The sequence below is a fragment of the Esox lucius genome, chromosome 2 (assembly GCF_011004845.1).
Source record: "Esox lucius isolate fEsoLuc1 chromosome 2, fEsoLuc1.pri, whole genome shotgun sequence".
In the NCBI taxonomy this organism is placed as follows: domain Eukaryota; kingdom Metazoa; phylum Chordata; class Actinopteri; order Esociformes; family Esocidae; genus Esox; species Esox lucius.
The window spans coordinates 39,402,678-39,428,058 of NC_047570.1; the positions used below are offsets into that span (position 1 = coordinate 39,402,678).

General features: G+C 43.5%; 1 protein-coding gene across 4 annotated transcripts in view; it reads left to right on the forward strand.

Moving 5' to 3' along the window:
• iqsec1b (IQ motif and Sec7 domain ArfGEF 1b) overlaps positions 1–25,381 on the forward strand; it is a 136,462-nt gene that overhangs the window by 78,077 nt on the left and 33,004 nt on the right. The gene's annotated exons all lie outside the window — the stretch shown is intronic.

A 25,381-nucleotide genomic window follows, 5' to 3' on the forward strand; every position in this document is an offset into this window, starting at 1 on the left:
GTGACCCTGGGTGTGTGTGACCCTGGGTGTGTGTGACCCTGGGTGTGTGTGACCCTGGGTGTGTGTGACCCTGGGTGTGTGTGACCCTGGGTGTGTGTGTGACCTATGTTGTTCTAAACTCTGAGTCCTCTGTTACTTAGGTCAGATACTGAGCTGCAGATCTCGTTAATGGTGCCTCTCCCCCGCTCTCTCCTCCCCCCTCTCCCCTGCTCTCTCCTCCCCCTCCCCCCTGCTTTCTCCTCCCCCGCTCTCTCCTCCCCCCTCTCCCCCGCTCTCTCCTCTCCCTCCCCCCTCTCCCCCGCTCTCTCCTCCCCCGCTCTCTCCTCCCCCTCCCCCCCCGCTCTCTCCTCCCCCTCCCCCCCGCTCTGGATCCATAAGACTCATGTAAACTGTAGATGGTTGTTCTGAACACCCATAGATCGGGCATGGTAATAGGAGAGCATGGTGGACATGTCTTCATCTTCTGGATGTTCTTCATGTTTTACGGTGTCACAGTGAATAACGTCCCCATTGCCTGGACCAAATACTGTGTCGGAAATGAAGGATCACCTCAGTAACACAGGAAATGCCATGCCAGAGGAGATGTCTACATCATGTACAGGATGTGAATATATCTGCATTTTGGGCCTTCAGATTGAAATGTTGTGTTTATGTTTGAGTGCCTGTCAGTGAGGAAGATAGGACCTTCCAATCTTCCTCTCCTTTTCTGTCAGGTAACATTAATCTGCTGGCTCTGTTTGACCTTGCTGAAGGAGGGAGGTCCAGTCCAGGTCAGGAGTAATGTGGAGTGGGTCAGAAGACCGGTCATTAGATTTCAGCCAGTTTGACCACATGGAGTGATTTATCAGGGCTCAACAGAAATTGGCTTCCAAGAGATCCTGGAGGAGACAGAGCCATTAGCCTGCGGGTCCCACCACCACCTGGGCCCTTCAGAGAACACCTGGGCCCTTCAGAGAACACCCTAAATCGCACTGATCTTGGTCCCAGTTCACTGCAAGCTGTGCTGTCTGCTTCCACACAGCTCTGTGGATCAGCTGGTATTCTCCTGAGCCTGGCCTAGCTTACCTGCTCACTGAAGTATGACAGGCCTCAAGGCACTACAGCTGTTCTGTTGCACACACACACCTACCAGTACAATGACAAAACCTAGATCCTTTTATCTGGAAATATCTGCTCTGTACCCTCCCCTTGTTTTCCCTGTATTCACTGCACCCTCCCCTTGTTTTCCCTGTATTCACTGCACCCTCCCCTTGTTTTCCCTGTATTCACTGCACCCTCCCCTTGTTTTCCCTGTATTCACTGCACCCTCCCCTTGTTTTCCCTGTATTCACTGCACCCTCCCCTTGTTGTCCCCGTCTTCACTGCACCCTCCCCTTGTTGTGCCCGTCTTCACTGCACCCTCCCCTTGTTGTGCCCGTCTTCACTGCACCCTCCCCTTGTTGTGCCCGTCTTCACTGCACCCTCCCAAATTGTTATGGACATGCAATTGTCAGAACAGGACCTTGGAGCAGTGGAAGAAGATTGTCTTGTATGATGAGTAACGTTTTCTTTTACATCACGTGGGTGGCTGTGTATGTGTCCACTATTTCCCTGGGGATTTGATGGCACCAGGATGCATGGTGGGAAGGCGACAAGCCGGTGGGGGGAATGTGATGCTCTGGGCAATGTCCTGCTGGGAAACCCTGTGTCTGGGCGTTCATTTGGATGTCAATTTGACAAGTGCCACCTACCTAAACATCGTTGTGGACCAGGTGCACCCCTTCATGGCAACGGTATTCCCCGATGGCAGAGGTGTCTTTGAGCAGGATAATGCCCCCTGCCACACTGCACACATTGTTCAGGAATGGTTTGAGGAACATTGTCCTGACCTCCAAATTCCCCAGATCTCAATCCGATTGAGCATCTGTGTGATGTGTTGGAACAACAAGTCCAATCCACAATGGCTCCACGTCACGACTTGAAGGATCTGCTACTAATGTCTTGGTGGAGAAAAAACATTTGTTTGCGTGCACAGAGCTTGTTTTTCATTCACCTCAGTTCTCTGCCAATATGTTGAAGGACTTGAGTTCTGCCTGGTAAAGGCTTACTGATGCCCTCTAAAACAGTCACAGAAAGAATCACTGTCCACGAAGCTACAGCGTCATTCTCCTGTTGTCTGCTTCTTCATTTACCTCCGCTATCAGAGAATCTCTCCAAAAGAACAGCCTACAGTCTGGTCACAACTATAGTTACATAACAGTCACTGCGCCAAACCACAAGAGGAGCCAGTAAACTGGAAACTTTCACCAAGAAATACAGAATACATGGGATCTTTTCATGTTGAATACTGGGCAGAAGGAATTAGGGAACACATCCTGGAATATAGAATTCTTGGCTGATCCAGCAGCTTTAAACCTAACCATAATTATTACATAGTTTCTTGATCCTCGAAGGCCAACTTACCCAACCATCTATGGGTGAGCAGTTAGAAACGATTTAATGTTTGATGGACACGTCTTGTTTTTACAGGAAATCATTCCATTCTCTACACTGGGAATTTTCCCTCTTCTTCTATCTTTCGTTTTCTTCTCTCATCTCTGTCTCCTAGTTCATTTAGTCCTTCCTGTGGTTCTCCTCCTCATCTGCTCCTATGTCCTTCTCTGTTATCTTTCCATCTCTTTTCTTCTCTCCCCTCTGTTTGTCTCCCTGTGTCCTCCTCATACTTTTTATTAGTGGTGACGTTTAGATCTTTTATGGATGTTTTTGTTGTATTATTGTTTATTTGTATTCATGTTTTTTTTGTAATAGTTGGCTAGGTGCACAGTTGTGCCAATAAAGGATTGTTAAATTTCAGATTCTCTCCTCTCTATTTTTCTTGATGGTAGACAAGCATTGCGGTGCCTTCAGATGAATTACCTTCTGGACAGAACCAATCAATTTACTCTCATCTGCAATTCCCTCTTAAACAGTCTCTTTATTACCACCATCCTAATTATTCAGTGGGAGGATCTGTCTCTGTCCCTTCTGTCAGACACACATGCACAGCAGGGCTGGAGGTGTGTGTGTCTGTGAGTTAGCAGCTGGCTCTTGGTTCCAGCAGTAATGAGGAGACTGCTCGCAGTCAGTGGTCCCCACACGCCAATCTTACATACACACAGACAGACACACACACACACATAGCGGTCCCCTCATACCAATCTGTCCACCCTAATGAACAACACTTCTCATTGACTATAATTGTGGTGTGTCTGTTTGTGTATGCATGTTTTTGTATGTGTACAGATGATTGGATGTGATATTTCTAGATGTATCTCATTATTCTAGATGTATCACAGGGTATCACAGAATGGATCGTAAATTGTAAATTAATTATGACTATGGGAGATACGTGGTATTAGTTGGAGATATGTGGTTATAGAATTGTTTATATAGATATACATGGTTGATAAACGGTAGATGTGGTTATGTAGGAGACATGGTTGATATACAGTAGATGTGGTTATGTAGGTGACATGGTTGATATACAGTAGATGTGGTTATGTAAGAGACATGGTTGATATACAGTAGATGTGGTTATGTAGGTGACATGGTTGATATACAGTAGATGTGGTTATGTAGGAGACATGGTTGATATACAGTAGATGTGGTTATGTAGGAGACATGGTTGATAATAGGTGTATAATAGGTTCATAATATGTGCTGCATTGCTGACAGCATAGAAAACAGCGGATCGATGCTATTGGAGTGATGGGAAGTGACAGGCCGACGTGGGGGTGTCCAAGTTAGCGGTTGGGATCTGTAGTTAGTTGCGCAGGGTTGTGCTGGGTACAGACACTCACCGCCACAACTCAGTACCAGCAGTGATGTCAGCATTCACATAGTACCAGCAGTGATGTCAGCATTCACACAGTACCAGCAGTGATGTCAGCATTCACACAGTACCAGCAGTGATGTCTACATTCACACAGTACCAGCAGTGATGTCAGCATTCACACAGTACCAGCAGTGATGTCAGCATTCACACAGTACCAGCAGTGATGTCAGCATTAACACAGTACCAGCAGTGATGTCAGCATTCACACAGTACCAGCAGTGATGTCAGCATTCTCACAGTACCAGCAGTGATGTAAATATTAAAACAGTACCAGTTGTGCTGTCATGACCGTGGTGTAGTGGGGTCTGTGTGCAGGTATCTGCCATATACCCACTTCATCCCCACTGATATGTATCACAGATGTTTACTGGAGTTATACGCTGTATCAAGTAGTACGTTTCATGGATCATATCTTAACTTTTAGCTTACCCTGTTTCGAAATCTTTATCTACATGTTAGGTGAAGCTCTTCGCACAATGCTAGAGATACGCACAAACATTCCAAAATATAATTCACGATGGAGGGGTTTCATGAGATCTGTTTCATGGACAGAGATGGAAATATCTGTTGGAAAGAGGATTTCAAATGAACTAAAGAACTAAACGGGACCATAGCGGTTAGAAAATGTAAGTTATTTTAAAGCAAATGGAATAGGTGAGTGAATATTAGAAAGTGGAAAAACTCACTAAAATCAATCAAATTTATTTATGAAACCCCAAGGAGTAAGCAACAACAATGTTGAATCACAGGGGCTAGAAATAACTCACTAAGAGGGGCCAAAATTTAGGAAGAACCCTAGAAAGGAACCAGGCAAGGGGTGGCCAGTCCTCCTCTGGCTTTGCTGGGAGAACATATTAAGAGTACAAGTTGTAATAATTAGTAAATGTATTTGGGCTGTGTCCAGAGTTTCTAAAACCTAATTCAGGTCAGAAGCATGACCAGATGGACAAGGACAGGGACAACCTGGCTGGGGTGGGGTTCAGAGGTCAGCAGAGTGGCAGCTGGAATCGTCAGGTCTGGTCATGATCTGCAACAGAACCAGGAGAACCACTTGGGACAGGGACGGCTATGTCTATCGAGCCTGGTAGTCCGGAGGTGTGGGTCGAGACCTCATGTCCTCCTACATTTAAATAAGGCAGGAGACAGGAAACATTTACAGTGCATTCCTTAGATTTACAGTTTTCTTGATGAGTGCCCTGGGAGCAGTTAGGTTTTATGCCTTGCTCAATGACATTTTGTTTGTTTCTTTTTTCACTTTTTAGCTACTGGTAAGGTGCTATAACTGCAACACAACTAAAGTAGCAGAAAATAACACTAGCAACAGTGCTAATTGTCTGTACATTTGAATTGAACAGGACCTACCCCCACACACCTATATTTATTTTTTTCCCAGAGCTCAAAATGTTGTCTTAAGTAGTTCAAGCACTGTTGGGAACTTAGAAAATCCAATTTCTTTCCCCTTCAAAAACCTATTAATTTCAAACTCCGTTTACTATCTCAGGGAGGGGGGAATATGTAGAATTAGGGTACCCACTTCTTCAGGCTCCAAAGACGTTGTACATTAAAATCGTACCATTAGCGAATGTAAACACAGTATTTCTTATCAGGCGAAATCTGTCCTCGGGCAGTGTCTATCATCTGACATTATCTTTCATCCAACAGCATTGATCCTTAGGCAGTATCGCTCACCAGCCAGTATTGTTGTTGGTGTGTTGATAGCGCCCTCTGCTGTACAGAAGAGTCAAAACTCTTCTCTGGCATGAAGCCTATCAATAATCTGGCCTATAAACTACTGGAAAACTATGCAGGAACTGAGCTTGATGAGTTTGATGGAATGTTTTTTGATTAACCACTGATGTGTCACTCATAGTGGTAATGACCTAAAGGATGGTCTTCATGGAGGGGACATAATGGTCTTCATGGAGGGGACATAATGGTCTTCATGGAGGGGACATAATGCTTTTCATATTATTTCGATTCATTCTAGAACTCAGTTGGAACGCTGCATAAAATGTAAAGAAAATCAGAATGCAATGATGTGTGAATCATTTACACCCTGTATTCAATAGAAAATAGTATAAAGATAACATATCAAATGTTAAAACTAAGAATGTTATTGTGACTTGAAAAATATATGCCAACTTTGAATTTGATGATAGCAACACATTTAAAAAAAAGCTGGGACAGAGGCAACAGACTGTAAAAGTCTGGAAAAGTTGTGCAATGCAAAAAAATGTCTCTCACAACTTATTAGATTAATTTGCAGCAGGTCAGTAACATGATTGGGTCTAAAAGAGCACCCGAGACAGGACGATTCTTTCAGAAGTCATGATGGGGAGGGGTTCACAACTCTGAAAGACGGCACAGGCAAATACTGCAACAATTTTAGAACAATGTTTCTCAACATAAAATTGCAAAGGGTTTGGGTCTCATCATCTATGGAACATAAAATAATTTAAAGACTCACAGAATCCGGAGAAATCAAGGATAAGGGACAAAGCCAAAAAACAATATTGGATGGCCATGATCTTCAGGGCCTCAGGCAGGACTGCATTAAAAACAGACAGGATTCTGTAATGGAAATCACTGCATGGACTCAGAAACACTTCTGAAAACCAGTGTGTGAACACAGTACGTTGCTGCGTCCACAAATGCAAGTTAAAACTCTACCATGCAATGTACGCTGTAGTATACATCAAGATTTATTTCATTTAATTTAAATTTTTTATGTACTTATTTTTGGCTGTCTAGATTTATTTATTTGTTCACTTATTTTGGTCCTTTCAGTATTATACTTTTGTTTTAATTACTGTTTTAACTTCTGCCATATGTTCATGATGTTGTAAGTGTTGGATGGTGATGTAAAAAATAAATAAAACTCCATGCAAAGAAGAAACCATACATTAACAAGATCCAGAAAGGTTGCCACCTTCTCTGGGCCTGAGCTCATTTAAGATGGACTGAGGCGGAAAGTAGAAAACTGTCCTGTGATCTGACAAATCTAAATTTGAAATTATTTTTGGTAATCATGGACTCCGGACAAAGAGTAGAGAAGCCATCCAGCTTGTTATTAGCACCCAGTTCAAAAGCCAGCATACGTGATGGTATGGGGGTGCATTAGTGCACATGACATGGGTGACTTGCACTTCTGTGAAGGCACCATTAATGCTGAACAATATATACAGGTTTTGGAGCAACATATGTTGCCATCCAGGCTTCTTTCAGCAAGACAATGCCAAACCACATTCTGCATGCATTACCACAGCATGACTCCGTAGTAGAAGAGTATGGGTGCTGAACTGGCCTGCCTGATGGCCTAGGCTATAAGAAGATAGGATGGAAGCCTCTCCTAAAGATGATGCACAAGAAAGCCCGCAAACAGTTTGCTGAAGACAAGCAGACTAAGGACATGGATTACTGGAACCATGTCCTGTGGTCTGATGAGACCAAGATAAACCTATTTGGTTCAGATGGTGTCATGCATTTGTGGCGGTAACCAGATGAGTACATAGACAAGTTTGTCTTGCCTACAGTCAAGCATAGTGGTGGGAGTGTCATGGTCTGGGGCTGCATGAGTGCTGCCGGCACTGGGGAGCATTGAGGGAACCGTGAATGCCAACATGTACTGTGACATACTGAAGCAGAGCATGATCCCCTTCCTTCGGAGACTGTGCCACAGGGCAGTATTCAAACATGATAACGACCCCAAACACATCTTCAAGATGACCACTGCCTTGCTAAAGAAGCTGAGGGTATAAGTGATGGACTGGCCAAGCATGTCTCCAGACCTAAACCCTATTGAGCATCTGTGGTGCTTCCTCAGCTCCTCTCTATAGTTAGCATGATGGCCATGGTTCGTTACAGGTCCGTACTCAACATGATGGCCATGGTTCGTTACAGGTCCATACTCAACATGATGGCCATGGTGTGTTACAAGACTGTAGTCAACATGAGGGCCATGGCGTGTTACAAGACTGTAGTCAACATGAGGGCCATGGCGTGTTACAAGACTGTAGTCAACATGAGGGCCATGGCGTGTTACAAGACTGTAGTCAACATGAGGGCCATGGTGTGTTACAAGACTGTAGTCAACATGAGGGCCATGGTGTGTTACAAGACTGTAGTCAACATGAGGGCCATGGTGTGTTACAAGACTGTAGTCAACATGAGGGCCATGGCGTGTTACAAGACTGTAGTCAACATGAGGGCCATGGCGTGTTACAAGACTGTAGTCAACATGAGGGCCAGGGCGTGTTACAAGACTGTAGTCAACATGAGGGCCAGGGCGTGTTACAAGACTGTAGTCAACATGATGGCCAGGGCGTGTTACAAGACTGTAGTCAACATGATGGCCATGGTGTGTTACAAGACTGTAGTCAACATGAGGGCCATGGTGTGTTACAAGACTGTAGTCAACATGAGGGCCATGGTGTGTTACAAGAATGTAGTCAACATGAGGGCCATGGTGATATCAGAAGCGACCTGATGTTTAATTGTGACTGATGGTGACTCTCTGGTCAGGCAGTCTTCCTGCTGTTCTGTTATCTAAAGAGTATGTTGACCTCCTGCATTTGGATGACAAGGATGCCAAAAGAGGAGAAACACAGGCTTAGGGGAGGGTGGAGGATTGTGGGGGTTCATGGAACGGCAGAGGTTTGGAGGGGTGCACCATTTGATTTGCGGTTTACAATCTGTTTGGTGACAGACATGCAGTCATTGCCACAGAACTGCTTCTCTAGCCTGACTTTAAACTTGTTTGGCTGACCTAATTCCTGATTGAAGCTTTCTCTGGCAGAGCTGATCCCTAAGCTACCCAGTAAATATGACCTGTCATTCTTGTGTGACAATGAAGTTTTTAATGGGATGCACAATTTGTTACTTTTGGGGTGAATACCGAGCTCAATCATATGGCCTACCTGTATACAGTAGAGGTTGAATAATTGTATCTACCTGTATACAGTAGAGTTTGAATAATTTGGTCTACCTGTATACAGTAAAGGTTGAATAATTGTATCTACCTGTATACAGTAGAGGTTGAATAATTGTATCTACCTGTATACAGTAGAGTTTGAATAATTTGGTCTACCTGTATACAGTAAAGGTTGAATAATTGTATCTACCTGTATACAGTAGAGTTTGAATAATTGTATCTACCTGTATACAGTAGAGGTTGAATCATTTGGTCTACCTGTATATAGTAGAGGTTGAACCTACATGTTAGCCCTGGAGATTGCTAAGGCCCTGTTTGTTTCTTTCTTTGTGGGTGTGTGTGTGTTTACGTTTACACATGCCTGTGTGTGTGTGTGTGTGTTTCACCATGTGCAGGCTGGTTTAACCCTAGAGGTCATCAGGACAGCTATTACAGCTAATCCCTCCACCCTGCACACACATACACACAGTCTCATACGAAGACACCACACACAGAAGACACACACATACACACAGTCTCATACGAAGACACCACACACAGAAGACACACACATACACACAGTCTCATACGAAGACACCACACACAGAAGACACACACATACACACAGTCTCATACGAAGACACCACACACAGAAGACACACACATACACACAGTCTCATACGAAGACACCACACACAGAAGACACACACATACACACAGTCTCATACGAAGACACCACACACAGAAGACACACACATACACACAGTCTCATACGAAGACACCACACACAGAAGACACACACATACACACAGTCTCATACGAAGACACCACACACAGAAGACACACGCATACACACAGTCTCATACGAAGACACCACACACAGAAGACACACGCATACACACAGTCTCATACGAAGACACCACACACAGAAGACACACGCATACACACAGTCTCATACGAAGACACCACACACAGAAGACACACGCATACACACAGTCTCATACGAAGACACCACACACAGAAGACACACGCATACACACAGTCTCATACGAAGACACCACACACAGAAGACACACACATACACACAGTCTCATACGAAGACACCACACACAGAAGACACCACATATACACACACCTGTGTTCTGGAGAGTCTGCCATGGCAAAGAAGGAATGTGGGATGATGCTGTAAAGATTATACCCAGGAGGAGTCAGATACTGGTATACTGAGTAATTACTAGTGGAGTATACTGTGGAGTCAGATACTGTTATACTGAGTAATTACTAGTGGAGTATAATGAGGAGTCAGATACTGGTATACTGAGTAATTACTAGTGGAGTATAATGAGGAGTCAGATACTGTTATACTGAGTAATTACTAGTGGAGTATACCGAGGAGTCAGATACTGTTATACTGAGTAATTACTAGTGGAGTATACCGTGGAGTCAGATACTGCTATACTGAGTAATAACTAGTGGAGTATAATGAGGAGTCAGATACTGGTATACTGAGTAATTACTAGTGGAGTATACCGTGGAGTCAGATACTGCTATACTGAGTAATTACTAGTGGAGTATAATGAGGAGTCAGATACTGGTATACTGAGTAATTACTAGTGGAGTATACTGAGGAGTCAGATACTGTTATACTGAGTAATTACTAGTGGAGTATACCGTGGAGTCAGATACTGCTATACTGAGTAATAACTAGTGGAGTATAATGAGGAGTCAGATACTGGTATACTGAGTAATTACTAGTGGAGTATACTGAGGAGTCAGACACTGGTATATTGTGTAATTACTAGTGGAGTATATCTCCCTGTTGTTCTCTGAGCAGGCTTGTATATTGTTATCTCTTATGTTCTGTAAACACACAGCAAAATGCCTTCACATCCAAGTGAATTATCCCAGAGTACAATGGTAACCACTTTGCAATCCATTTTGCTCGGCTTTGGAGCTATTTATAAAATGTACTTTATGATGGGGAAGTTTCTGCCTTCACCATAACCCTTACTTTGTCTGTAGTATTGTTAAGGGGTGGAGTTTTGGTTTGGCTTGTGGGCAGAATTGGGACTTAGGTAGAGCATTAAACTAATATTCTAATATTCTGATAGAAAAATAGGAAGAAACTGTCTTCTGTGGTGGTTATTTGTAGGTTTAAAACATTAAGGGTTATTGATGTAGTGCTGTGGTCCTGTGTAGATAGTTATATGTGTTATTAATATAGAGGTGGGGTTCTGTGTAGTAAGGGTTATATGTGTTGTTAATGTAGAGCTGGGGTCCTGTGAAGTTTGTGTTTGTTTTATTAATGTAGAGCTGGAGTCCTGTGTAGTTAGGGTTGTTTGTGTTATTAATGTAGAGCTGGGGTCCTGTGTAGTTAGGATTAGGGAGTTAGGGTTGCAGGACTACATTCTGGCTTCAGAAACACGCCAACAACAGATAATTACACTGGGTTAGGAAGTCCTGTGACAGCAGAGACCCTAGTACTGTTGGCGCCTGGCTTCTGACCTGTACAGTACCTCCAGTACTGGATCTGCCGCCTTACCTCCATATCCTGACAGGCTGACTACCTCCATATCCTGACTGGCTGACTACCTCCATATCCTGACTGGCTGACTACCTCCATATCCTGACAGGCTGACTACCTCCATATCCTGACAGGCTGACTACCTCCATATCCTGACAGGCTGACTACCTCCATATCCTGACAGGCTGACTACCTCCATATCCTGACAGGCTGACTACCTCCATATCCTGACAGGCTGACTACCTCCATATCCTGACAGGCTGACTACCTCCATATCCTGACAGGCTGACTACCTCCATATCCTGACAGGCTGACTACCTCCATATCCTGACAGGCTGACTACCTCCATGTCCTGACAGGCTGACTACCTCCATATCCTGACAGGCTGACTACCTCCATATTCTGACTGGCTGACTACCTCCATATCCTGACTGGCTGACTACCTCCATATCCTGACAGGCTGACTACCTCCATATCCTGACAGGCTGACTACCTCCATATCCTGACAGGCTGACTACCTCCATATCCTGACAGGCTGACTACCTCCATATCCTGACAGGCTGACTACCTCCATATCCTGACAGGCTGACTACCTCCATATCCTGACAGGCTGACTACCTCCATATCCTGACAGGCTGACTACCTCCATATCCTGACAGGCTGACTACCTCCATATCCTGACAGGCTGACTACCTCCATATCCTGACTGGATGACTACCTCCATATCCTGACTGGATGACTACCTCCATATCCTGACTGGATGACTACCTCCATATCCTGACTGGATGACTACCTCCATATCCTGACTGGATGACTACCTCCATATCCTGACTGGATGACTACCTCCATATCCTGACTGGATGACTACCTCCATATCCTGACTGGATGACTACCTCCATATCCTGACTGGATGACTACCTCCATATCCTGACTGGATGACTACCTCCATATCCTGACTGGATGACTACCTCCATATCCTGACTGGATGACTACCTCCATATCCTGACTGGATGACTACCTCCATATCCTGACTGGATGACTACCTCCATATCCTGACTGGATGACTACCTCCATATCCTGACCGGATGACTACCTCCATATCCTGACCGGATGACTACCTCCATATCCTGACAGGCTGGCTGGCTGACTACCTCCATATCCTGACTGGCTGGTTGACTGACTACTTCCTTATTCGTCCTTGCTCTTTGCTCCTAGATCTATCCTCTCCCCTGGCTAGACTGACTGGCCTGGTAAAACTCAATGACCTTGCAGATCTGCAACAGAAGCTAGGGACAGAAAGCCTGCCCAGTCATTTAGCCCATCCTCCCTTCTATTGCCAACAACAGCCCAGCCCCTCCGGAGACTCCCTGGGCTGCAGAATGAAGCAGCGCCGTCAGTGGTCAACCCACCCATACCCAGGGAGACGGGAGGAGGATTTGGAAGAGAGGGAGGAGAAATTAGAAGAGGGTGGGAGGAGCGATGGCAGAAAAAGGAGGAAAGAAGTTGCAGTCCGTTTGGAGAGTGACAGTGAAGGAGAAAAAGCAGCTGATAGAGGGAATGTGAAACAGAGTAGGAGACAGAGAAAGACACCCAGAGTAGACAGAGATAAACCCTGTACCTGTCTGTCTGACGGGTGGACCTGTCTGTCTGACGGGTGAAGCTGTTTATCTGTCAGGTGGAGTTGTCTGTCAGGTGGAGCTGTCTGTCTGTGTGATTATTCTCTGTCTGGGATTCAAGCGGCAAATCCTGGAATGTTGCATGTATGTGCTAAAGATAGATTGACAGGTAAGTGTGTGTGCGTGTGTTTGCATGCGCGTGCGTGTTTGTGTGTGTGTGCGTGCTGCTGGCTTCGTGGTGGTACTGTGTTTACACTGCCTTGAACTGGCTAGCAGAGAGGAGTGCTGCAGCTGCTTTTTCTCTTCCCCTCTGTCTCTCCTTTTCTTTCCATCTCACTCCCCTTTTCTCCCTCTCTATCTCCCCCTCTCTCTCCCCCCCTTCCCTAATCTTCCTTTTTTGACCCCCTGTCTGTATATCTATGTCTCTATCTGACCTGTGCTGTGATGTCACCCTTACTGATGCAGAGGTTCTGGAGGACAGTGTGTCTGCAATCTAAGCTGAATCTACCAGATCAGGAAAGCTGCTGTTCATGTATAGAACCGACAAGGCAGGCTGGTGTTGAAGTATAGAACCGACCAGGCAGCCTGGTGTTGAAGTATAGAACCGACCAGGCAGCCTGGCATTGAAGTATAGAACCGACCAGGCAGCCTGGTGTTGAAGTATAGAACCGACCAGGCAGCCTGGTGTTGAAGTATAGAACCGACCAGGCAGCCTGGTGTTGAAGTATAGAACCGACCAGGCAGCCTGGTGTTGAGGTATAGAACCGACCAGGCAGCCTGGTGTTGAAGTATAGAACCGACAAGGCAGGCTGGTGTTGAAGTATAGATCCGACCAGGCAGCCTGGTGTTGAAGTATAGAACCGACCAGGCAGCCTGGCATTGAAGTATACAACCGACCAGGCAGCCTGGTGTTGAAGTATAGAACCGACCAGGCAGCCTGGTGTTGAAGTATAGAACCGACCAGGCAGCCTGGTGTTGAAGTATAGAACCGACCAGGCAGCCTGGTGTTGAAGTATAGAACCGACCAGGCAGCCTGGTGTTGAAGTATAGAACCGACCAGGCAGCCTGGTGTTGAAGTATAGAACCGACCAGGCAGCCTGGTGTTGAAGTATAGAACCGACCAGGCAGCCTGGTGTTGAAGTATAGAACCGACCAGGCAGCCTGGTGTTGAAGTATAGAACCGACCAGGCAGCCTGGCGTTGAAGTATAGAACCGACCAGGCAGCCTGGTGTTGAAGTATAGAACCGACCAGGCAGCCTGGCGTTGAAGTATACAACCGACCAGGCAGCCTGGCGTTGAAGTATAGAACCGACCAGGCAGCCTGGCGTTGAAGTATAGAACCGACCAGGCAGCCTGGCGTTGAAGTATAGAACCGACCAGGCAGCCTGGTGTTGAAGTATAGAACCGACCAGACAGCCTGGTGTTGAAGTATAGAACCGACCAGGCAGTCTGGTGTTGAAGTATAGAACTGACCAGACAGCCTGGTGTTGAAGTATAGAACCGACCAGGCAGCCTGGTGTTGAAGTATAGAACCGACCAGGCAGCCTGGTGTTGAAGTATAGAACCGACCAGGCAGTCTGGTGTTGAAGTATAGAACCGACCAGACAGCCTGGTGTTGAAGTATAGAACCGACCAGACAGCCTGGTGTTGAAGTATAGAACCGACCAGGCAGTCTGGTGTTGAAGTATAGAACCGACCAGGCAGCCTGGTGTTGAAGTATAGAACCGACCAGGCAGCCTGGTGTTGAAGTATAGAACCGACCAGGCAGTCTGGTGTTGAAGTATAGAACCGACCAGGGAGGGGGGGCGTTGAAGTATAGAACCGACCAGGGAGGGGGGGCGTTGAAGTATAGAACCGACCAGACAGCCTGGTGTTGAAGTATAGAACCGACCAGGCAGCCTGGTGTTGAAGTATAGAACCGACCAGGCAGCCTGGTGTTGAACTATGTCTCTGTCTGGCTGTTTGCCTGGCTGTTTATCTGGCATCTCTGTCTGGCTATTTGTTTCTGCCTATCATTTATGTGTGGCTGTTTGCCTCTGCCTGGCTGTTAATCTGTCTGTTTGCCTCTGCCTGGCTGTTAATCTTGCAGTTTATCTTTGCCTGGCTGTTTGTCTCTGCTTGGCTGTTTGTCTTTGCTTCATACTTCCTGAGTGATTTTGATGGTTACTTTCCCTGTTTTTGGCTACTGTTTTGCCCCCGTGGATATATTCAGCATTTATCTGTTTCCCAAACAGCACCCTATTCCTACAGTTCACTACACTTGATCCAGTGTCCACTAAATAGGGAATAGGCTGGCGTTTGGGGATGCAGAATTTAATCTGCAGTGATCTACTGATACAGCAACTAGAATTAAATCCTGGGGGGTTGATAACAGGATTAAGTTTGTGATGGGTTTGTGATGGGTTTGTGATGGGTTTGTGATGGGTTTGTGATGTTTGTTTCCAGAAGGGTTTGGGTCAGAACGGTTTTGGTTTAAAACAGGTTTGGTTCTGGACCAATATGTTTCAGGACTGGAATGGTTAGGGGCAGGTTTTGTTCTGGGTGGGTTTGATTCAAAACAGGTTTTGTTCTGGATGGATTTGACCTGGTTATGTGCACAGCTATCTATACCATTAAACATACCAAATAAGACACTTTCCTCCTCATAATGCACTGTGTTAGATATTGTGTTCGATACTATGTTAGATACAGTATTTGGTTTGTGGAGTTATTTTAGATACTATTTGAAAAGGTAGGGTTCACTGCTGTCCTTGCTTCAAGGGGAAGATGGTTATATCATTGTTGTTTAAGAACCAAGAAATGTTAGTGAAAGTTATCTAATCCACTCTGCTAACTTCTCCAGGCCAACATGTTAATGCATTGTGGCTGTTTCAATGTCAAAGACATTTGGGCAATTTACATTATTAATGTCAGCAGCTGTGTCAACAGTAGTAGAGAGAGAATAATTAATGACACAATAAACAGAAAGTAGGAAAGTAGAGTAGGATATTGAAGGAATAAATACAATTGAAGGAGAGAGAGCAAAAAATGCAAGAGAGTTACTGAACTACTTAACTCATCGGAAGGAATCAACCAAAAAACAAGCAAGCAAGTTCATTTATATAACACGATTCATACACAGAAACAATTTAATGTGCTTCACAAAGAAAAAGAGAAATATAAAAATACAATAGAATAGAAACAAATACTCAAATAGCAAAGAAAAACAACAATAAAATATCATAAGCAAACATAAAATAAGAAAATTTAATAAAAAACATAATAAAAATCCTAACCGGTAGATTCCGTAATAGATTCAATAAGGAAGCTTTAAAAAATGTGAGGATAAACAGTGTGGTTAAGTTTAAACACTTAATCATAGGCAAGTGAAAAGAGAAATGTTTTTAAACTGGATTTAAAAATGGATACGTTTGGGGCATGTCTAAGATCTTCTGGCAGTTTATTCCAGTTGTGTACAGCTTCGCCATGTTTAGTTTGGACTCTGGGCTCTACTAGTTGACCTGAGTTCATGGATCTAAGAGCCCTGCTTGGTTTTTACTCAAACATATCGGAAATGTATTCTGTGCCTAAATCATTCAGTGATTTATAGACTAAAAGCACCACTTTAAAATCTATTCTGTAACTGACTGAAAGCCAGTGCAAAGATTTAAGAACCGGAGTGATGTGCTCTGTTCTCTTGGTCCTGGTTAACATTCTAGCAGCAGCATTCTGAAAGGCCAGAGAATCCAACTCTTTACTAATAGTAGTTCTGGTGTTATTGGTGCTAAACACAATCTGTTTTATCTTGGTTTAATTGTTGACAATTTTGGTTTATTTAGGTATTTATGTGCTTCATAAAGTGACACACTGAGTCTATTGAAATGTTGTCATACGGTTTGAGAGCCATTTATATTTGAGTATCATTGGAATGGCTATGGTAGTTAATGTTGTTGTTCTGTAGAATTTGAGATTGAACAGAAGCGGCCCGAGAACTGATCCCTGGGGAACTCCGCATGTCATTGCCACCCTATCAGATTAATGATTACCAATGGTGACAAAGCAAATTAGCCCATAGACACAAAGTACATAGAATGCCTGACTATTGTTTCACAAAACCAATAAAAACCTTGAGTATGACTCCAGACTATGGGTTCACTATCAAGAGGCCACCACAGACAGACCTGAGTCTAGACAGAAGACATGCTCTGTACACACTGCCCACACAATGGCGTAGAAACTGAGCTGCATTTTCTAACCTCCTTACAAATGTAAGACCACATAAGAGCCACAAATTGCCCTCAGATCCTACAGATCCACAAAGACTTTAAAACCATATCAAACAATGAGAACCTCCCATATCTGTAGGTGAAATACCTCAATGTGCATCTTCAGCAGCATATTATGTGACCCGTTGCCATGAGGAAAGAACCAGTGGAGCACAAACATATAAACCATGTGTTTATTTTCCCTTGTCATTCTCACTATTTGTACATTTTAACTATGTACATCGTCTGTAATATAACACTCCATGTATCCTTTTAAGACCTGTGTGTAATGTCTACTTAAAAATGGTAGACTGTTTTATTTCCACCGTTTTTATTTATTATAGCTATTTACGGTTATTATTTTCCACTTGCGTTGCCAATAAAGCTCTTCAAATTGAATATTGAATTGAGCAGTAGGTGAGTAACAGAGACGGAAAGAAAAGGGGAGAAAGAGAGAGAAATGGAGGGAGACCATGAGAGAGAAAATAAGAGGGGAGAGAAAATCAGAGGAGACAAACAGTGAGACAGAAGCAGAGGAGAGACAAACAGTGAGAGAGAAGCAGAGGAGAGACAAAAGAAGAGAAAGAGATCTTGATGACTCATCCCTGTGTTGAAAGGCAGGATGCCAGGCTACTGAATGTTCATTACAGTAACCCCTTAACAACACACAGGAACACACATCCCTGTGTTGAAAGGCAGGATGCCAGGCTACTGAATGTTCATTACAGTAACCCCTTAACAACACACAGGAACACACATCCCTGTGTTGAAAGGCAGGATGCCAGGCTACTGAATGTTCATTACAGTAACCCCTTAACAACACACAGGAACACACATCCCTGTGTTGAAAGGCAGGATGCCAGGCTACTGAATGTTCATTACAGTAACCCCTTAACAACACACAGGAAAACACATCCCTGTGTTGAAAGGCAGGATGCCAGGCTACTGAATGTTCATTACAGTAACCCCTTAACAACACACAGGAACACACATCCCTGTGTTGAAAGGCAGGATGCCAGGCTACTGAATGTTCATTACAGTAACCCCTTAACAACACACAGGAACACACATCCCTGTGTTGAAAGGCAGGATGCCAGGCTACTGAATGTTCATTACAGTAACCCCTTAACAACACACAGGAACACACATCCCTGTGTTGAAAGGCAGGATGCCAGGCTACTGAATGTTCATTACAGTAACCCCTTAACAACACACATGGAGCCCAAAGAGAAGAAGACAGGCTGCTGGTGGTGCTACTGTTTTATCATGGATTATCATGGCATGCGGTTTTCTGGATTGTCATAGAATATCCTAATCACCCAAAGAGTGTCAGGCAGAGACATGCCTATGTCATTACCATCAGCAGCCACATGGTTGGTTCATGGTTGGTTTGGTGGATTGTGGATCAAGTCACTTGTCTCTGACTGGCCCACAGACTGGGACTTCTCAGTAGTCAACAGCAGCAGGAATATTCATTAGGGGTAGCCATAGTGCCTTCACTATCATGACATAATGTCTCTTTTGCTGTCAGATATTACCAGTGTAAATATCCCTGTAGCATTCAGTGAGATTCTCCTGTCACTGTGATTGCCTCAGCTGGGCTTGATTCAGTGGGTTTGGCTGTTTCTGGGGGAGTGGTCTCCCCATCCGGAGGCCACCTAACGTTGTCAACAGCTGTGATCGGCTGCATGGGATTATCCTGCAACCTGTGATCGGCTGCATGGGATTATCCTGCAACCTGTGATCGGCTGCATGGGATTATCCTGCAACCTGTGATCGGCTGCATGGGATTATCCTGCAACCTGTGATCGGCTGCATGGGATTATCCTGCAACCTGTGATCGGCTGCATGGGATTATCCTGCAACCTGTGATCGGCTGCATGGGATTATCCTGCAACCTGTGATCGGCTGCATGGGATTATCCTGCCATCCATTGTGATAATGACAGTAATTATAGAACAAAACACACTGATACAAAAAAGCCAGCCTGGATCATGTCAGCCTGTGTCGGCTGGACAAATGATCCTATTCCAGAGTTTGGGTGTTTTTATCTCATAAAAATGATGTATCTGTGTGTGGACAGATACCTGATTCAAGACTCAGGTGTCACCCTGACAGCTTTGTTTAAACACGGCAACTGTAGCAGAGAGAAGACACAACACCGATACACCGTAAACATGTGCTGCTTGAAGGAGTTTATTAACAGAAGTAACTATGAATCCATACAAAAGGCTGCTGTGGATCACAGTCTATCAGGACAGCCACCAACAGCCACATTCACAACTATTCCTCTGTCTCAGCTTACTCTCTCTAGAGCGTTCATTCTCTGCTTTATAGCCTCACAGATGAGCTTGACTGCTTTCAGTTGCAACGTGTTGAGGCTTACAGGGTGAACTGCATTCACTATCCTGTCTCAGCAGCATACAGCTTTTCTAGAGAGGAGAGCTATGTTCACCATCCAGTCTCAGCAGCACACAGCTCTTCTGGAGAGGCGAGTTGCGTTCACTATCCTGTCTCGGCAGCACGCAGCTCTTCTGGAGAGGTCAGCTGCATTCATAATGACAGCAGCAATGTGTGTACTATACTGTAGCCTACTGAGTGTTGAAAGATTCATAACCATAACCCTGTTTCTATTATAGTTCAAATGTTTTCAATGTTAGTTTGAGTTTAAACTGCAACCGCAAGCAATGGCGTCAATTTGCTGCAGTATTGTCCAATTCAAGTTAACCAGTGGCAGCAGAGAAAACTCTCCCACAGACTTCCGTGCTGTTGTCTCCATTAACGCCATGTCAACCTGCTGTGTGAAGTAAGGGTGCTAATGCAGTCTCAGACCTCCTGATGAGATTTACGAAGTCAGCAATTTCTGTCCACCAGTGATGCGTGCAGAAAGTCTGTCAGTCAGGGAGACCCAAGTAGGGTCTGCTCCCCTCAGACGTGTTCTCTGCTCCCCTCAGACGTGTTCTCTGCTCCCCTCAGACGTGTTCTCTGCTCCCCTCAGACGTGTTCTCTGCTCCCCTCAGACGTGTTCTCTGCTCCCCTAAGACGTGTTCCCGAGCTAGGATCACTTGTCATAGTATTTATCCGCTCAAATTGTATTAAACATATTTTTTTATTCAACTGTTATGTATAAGTGAAATCAATCTGAGACCATGAACTCCTTTCCAGTTGAGCCCCGTATTACAGAAGTATAAACAAAGATAAAGAGAACAGAAAGAACAAAAAATTCACCAAACTTTCATAAGAAGAAATTCCTTCTTAAAAACCCACTTATGCAGTTTACAAAGGTTGTGACATTCACTAATGTTTTCTTGTTTGGGATTTGTTCTTAAGTAAGAACAGAATCTACTCAAGAGCACACTTACACACACTTGACTGCTGACATGTTTGTGCCAAATAGTTTTCTTCAATTCCACAATTTTATAATATATAGGATTGAAATTACAATAATGTTTCATCATTTCTAATATTTTTAAATAATAATTTATTATTATTCTGTGTTTGGGTGTCACAAGTGTGTGTGTGGTGCAGAGATGGGGACAAGTCACACATGGTCAAGTCCAAGCAAGTCTCAAGTCTTAAGCCTCGTTCACACCAGACATGGCATAAAATTACCGTACGGTAATTTAACGCAAACATCGCAATCAATATACGCAAAAAACGCAATCAATCTTCCGCATCTTCATAACCAGTATCGCAAAGATGGAGGAGAGCTAGTCTCTAGCCACCCTTGTTTGTATACTACCTCGGACGTTTACCAAGACCTAAATGTTAAAAATGCTGCGTGGAAAAGTGTAGCCATGCAAGCAAAGATGCCAGCTAGGTTTGTAGAGTTGTGAAATTCTTAATTTGTTATAGCTAGCTCATCATGCTAGCAACAGCAGCTCTTGTTTGTCACGTAACGTTGTATAGGCTAATAACCTGCTAGGTGTGGTAGAGAGCTAGAGCTAAAGTATGAATAATCAACACATTTAAAGTGCATAAGATACATATTTTTTTTCACTATTAGAAGACGACTGTAGGAAGAAATGGAGAAACATCAGGGACAGATACATATTAGCTCTTCTTCGGTGGCACATCAACTTCCGTTTCTGATACCGTACGGAAAAGCACCGCACAAGTTGGAAAATTTCAACTCATGCGACACACCTGCCGTACCGCAACCAAATCTGGCCGAGTACGGTAGATTAGACGCAGCAGTGCGGATTGCTTTCTATTGAAATGAATGGACATCCGCCGGAACGCATAAAGATTGCCGTGTCTGGTGTGAACGAAGCTTTAACCATCAAGTCTCGAGTCAAGTCTCAAGTCACAGTTCAGATAAATCAAGCAAGTTAAGTCAAGTCAAGGGTTCACCCTAAGCAAGTCAAGTCGAGTCCTTATAAGTTTCAAGTCAAGTCACTAAAGAGATGAACACACACACACACACACACACTGTCCTCTGTTTCTGACGTGCGCTCGGTGCGAAGCTCGATTTCAAAATCAAATATTTTTCTCCTCCGCGGTACAATTTTTGGGGGGACGAAGCGGAGGGATCTTGAATCAGCCTGAAGGGGTTGTATTCGCTATAACAACCGCCTCGCTATACCTTACCCCGCGTATTACATGGCTACCTACCAAATACATTTATAATTTGACACAAAATATTGATTTCAAAAGGAATTTATTGATTTAAAAACGATTGTATTGCTTCCTCTAAAGAAAATAGTCCGTTCCGTCTCTGGTTAGAATACTGCTGCGTCCATAGCAACGCGTTGTTTTTCATGGCAACGGTCTGTTATCAAGAAATAACACGCATTCTGCACTGGAATTCAGCCAATCCATGTAATAAGGGCTAATAATAACAACCTTATAAACTTATTATTGTGACTGAAAAACTGCCTACTATGTAATTACGCTGTAATTATTCTTGTCTGTATGAGTAAAAAAAAAAAACTCTTCGAAATGTTTAGGTGCTAGTAATCACATCGGCGCCTCCATGTTAGCCTTTCATGCAGTAAAGTTAACTGTTATGGTGTAAGCACAATGCTTTTTAGTTTCCACACGCAGTCCACAAACACTTGAAAATGCGCACATTTAATACAGACATTATGGCCTACGTGTAATAATATACATGCCCGCTCATTTTAAGATGCCCATCAACATAAAAATTCAGGCTATGCCACTGTTATAGTCAAATTCCCTTACATCTATTTACCAGATGTATTCTGTAATGATACACATTTCTAACAAGAAAAAATAAAATAAAATATGCAACCAAGGCCAAATTATGACAAACAAAAGATTAATCCATTACTTAATCATTATAGATCTTAGTGAAACTGAATATAAAGAGATTACTCTCTTAGCTTTCCTTGTGGTTCTTAAAATGACGAATGAAATTTGACGTTGTTGCATATTTTGCATCTGGCAAATCTTTTTTATTCACACGGTCCAGTTCAAAGTCCTTGTATCCAAACGATACTATTTGTGGAGCTCGACTAACGTTACTGTCTGCCATGTTTGGCGCAGTTTGAATTGTGCAGCGTTAAAGGCACATACGCTGATTAGTGGTGCTAATAGCATCCCATGCATCTTTTTTGTTATTTTATATCCACTACTGACGCTACTCCATATGACAGCTTGCTTGCTTTACACTTCCTGCAGCAGTACCTCCACTACAGAACTACTGACGCTACTCCATATGACAGCTTGCTTGCTTTACACTTCCTGTAGCAGTACTTCCACTACAGAACTACTGACGCTACTCCATATGACAGCTTGCTTGCTTTACACTTCCTGCAGCAGTACCTCCTCTACAGAACTACTGACGCTACTCCATATGACAGCTTGCTTGCTTTACACTTCCTGCAGCAGTACCTCCACTACAGAACTACTGACATTTTTCTATGTTTGGAGTCTGGTGCTCCACTGTCTTCAGATTTTGATTTGGGCATTCTTGACCTCTCAACTCTTCTTTAAAATGTCTGTGTCTGGTGCACATGGCTCTGCAGTCTCATGCCCTTTTATGGGGATTGGTGTGCCGTTTACCATTGACAAATAGGAACAACTAACACACGCATTCCCTCCATGTTATGTCTGTATTCCCACAATACACACGACATGTAGAAAGGAGATGAAGACCCCAGACTATTCACTCTAACCTCTCCATAGGACCATAAGATTAACACTATGGAATGTGTGTGCGATTTAGTTTCTCTTTCTCTCCTAATAAAATGAAAATGTATACTGGTAAAGAACGTTGTTGGTATTTCATTTTGTGAATAATTATGTAGCCTACTAGATTTGTAGAATATTAATCTTCAGTAAAATAAGCAGAGAAAATTCAAAGAGAGATGATGTGATGTGTATGCGATTTTGTTTCTCTTTGTCTCCTAATAAAATGATTTGTAAATTGGTAAAGAATGTGAATTTATCACTAACATTCTGAAAGCACAGTGTAGATGTCTCTTAGCACTGCATTCTGAAAGCACAGTGAAGATGTCTCTTAGCACTGCGTTATGAAAGCACAGTGAAGATGTCTCTTAGCACTACGTTCTGAAAGCACAGTGTAGATGTCTTTCAGCACTGCATTCTAAAAGCACAGTGAAAACGTCTCTGCATTGTTCTCAAAGCACAGTGTAGATGTCTCTCAGCACTGCATTCTGAAAGCACAGTGAAGACGTTTCCCAGTTCTGTGTTCTGAAAGCACAATGTAGATGTCTCTCAGCACTGCATTCTGAAAACACAGTGAAGATGTTTTTAAGTTCTGTGTTCTAAAAGCAATGTGTAGATGTCTCTCAGCACTGCGTTCTGAAAGCACAGTGTGCGACATTCCATGGAGCTGAAGTACATAGGGGAGAGGCCAGATAGTTCGATAATATTAGTTGTGAAGTGTTTTTCCTCTTGTGGTGGAAAACACTGCTTTTACTCTGCAGAAACACATTATGTTAGCCAAGCATTCAGTCTGCCTGCTTGTCTGTCTGACTTTGTCAGGGTAGAGGCTTGGCGTCTGTGCTTTCCATCATATTTTCTCACACCAGCCACACGCACACAAACAAACACACACACAAACATACACACATGAAAACACACTACTGGAGAGGCCATGACTCTGGCAGAGACATGCAGCTCTTCATTCCATTCACTACCTTATAAAAACACTGATTAGCAGCATACTTGTTGTTTAGATTATTAGAGAACTGTTAGGTATCTACATACTACCCATCTGGCTGGTAGAGACCCAGTGGGTATCTACATACTACCCATCTGGCTACTGGAGTCCCAGTGGGTATCTACATAATACCCATCTGGCTACTGGAGTCCCAGCGGGTATCTACGTACTACCCCTCTGTGGAGACAGACTGATAACTGACAGGTGGAGACAGACTGATAACTGACAGGTGGAGAAACAAACAGTTATGTGATGCAAGAGTAGAATGATATGGAAACATAGAGATGTAATGCTACAGTAGAATGATACTGAAACAGATGTAATGCTACAGTAGAATGATACGGAAACATAGAGATGTAATGCTACAGTAGAATAATACGGAAACATTGAGATGTAATGCTACAGTAGAATGATACTGAAACAGATGTAATGCTACAGTAGAATGATACGGAAACATAGAGATGTAATGCTACAGTAGAATGATACTGAAACAGATGTAATGCTACAGTAGAATGATACGGAAACATAGAGATGTAATGCTACAGTAGAATGATACTGAAACAGATATAATGCTACAGTAGACTGATACTGAAACATAGAGATGTAATGCTACAGTAGAATGATATGGAAACATAGAGATGTAATGCTACAGTAGAATGATACTGAAACATAGAGATGTAATGCTACAGTAGAATGATACTGAAACAGATGTAATGCTACAGTAGACTGATACTGAAACATAGAGATGTAATGCTACAGTAGAATGATATGGAAACATAGAGATGTAATGCTACAGTAGAATGATGCTGAAACAGATGTATTGCTACAGTAGAATGATATGGAAACATAGAGATGTAATGCTACAGTAGAATGATACTGAAACAGATGTAATGCTAGAGTAGAATGATACTGAAACATAGAGATGTAATGCTACAGTAGAATGATACTGAAACATAGAGATGTAATGCTAGAGTAGAATGATACTGAAACAGATCTAATGCTACGGTAGAATGATATGGAAACATAGAGATGTAATGCTACAGTAGAATGATATGGAAACATAGAGATGTAATGCTACAGTAGAA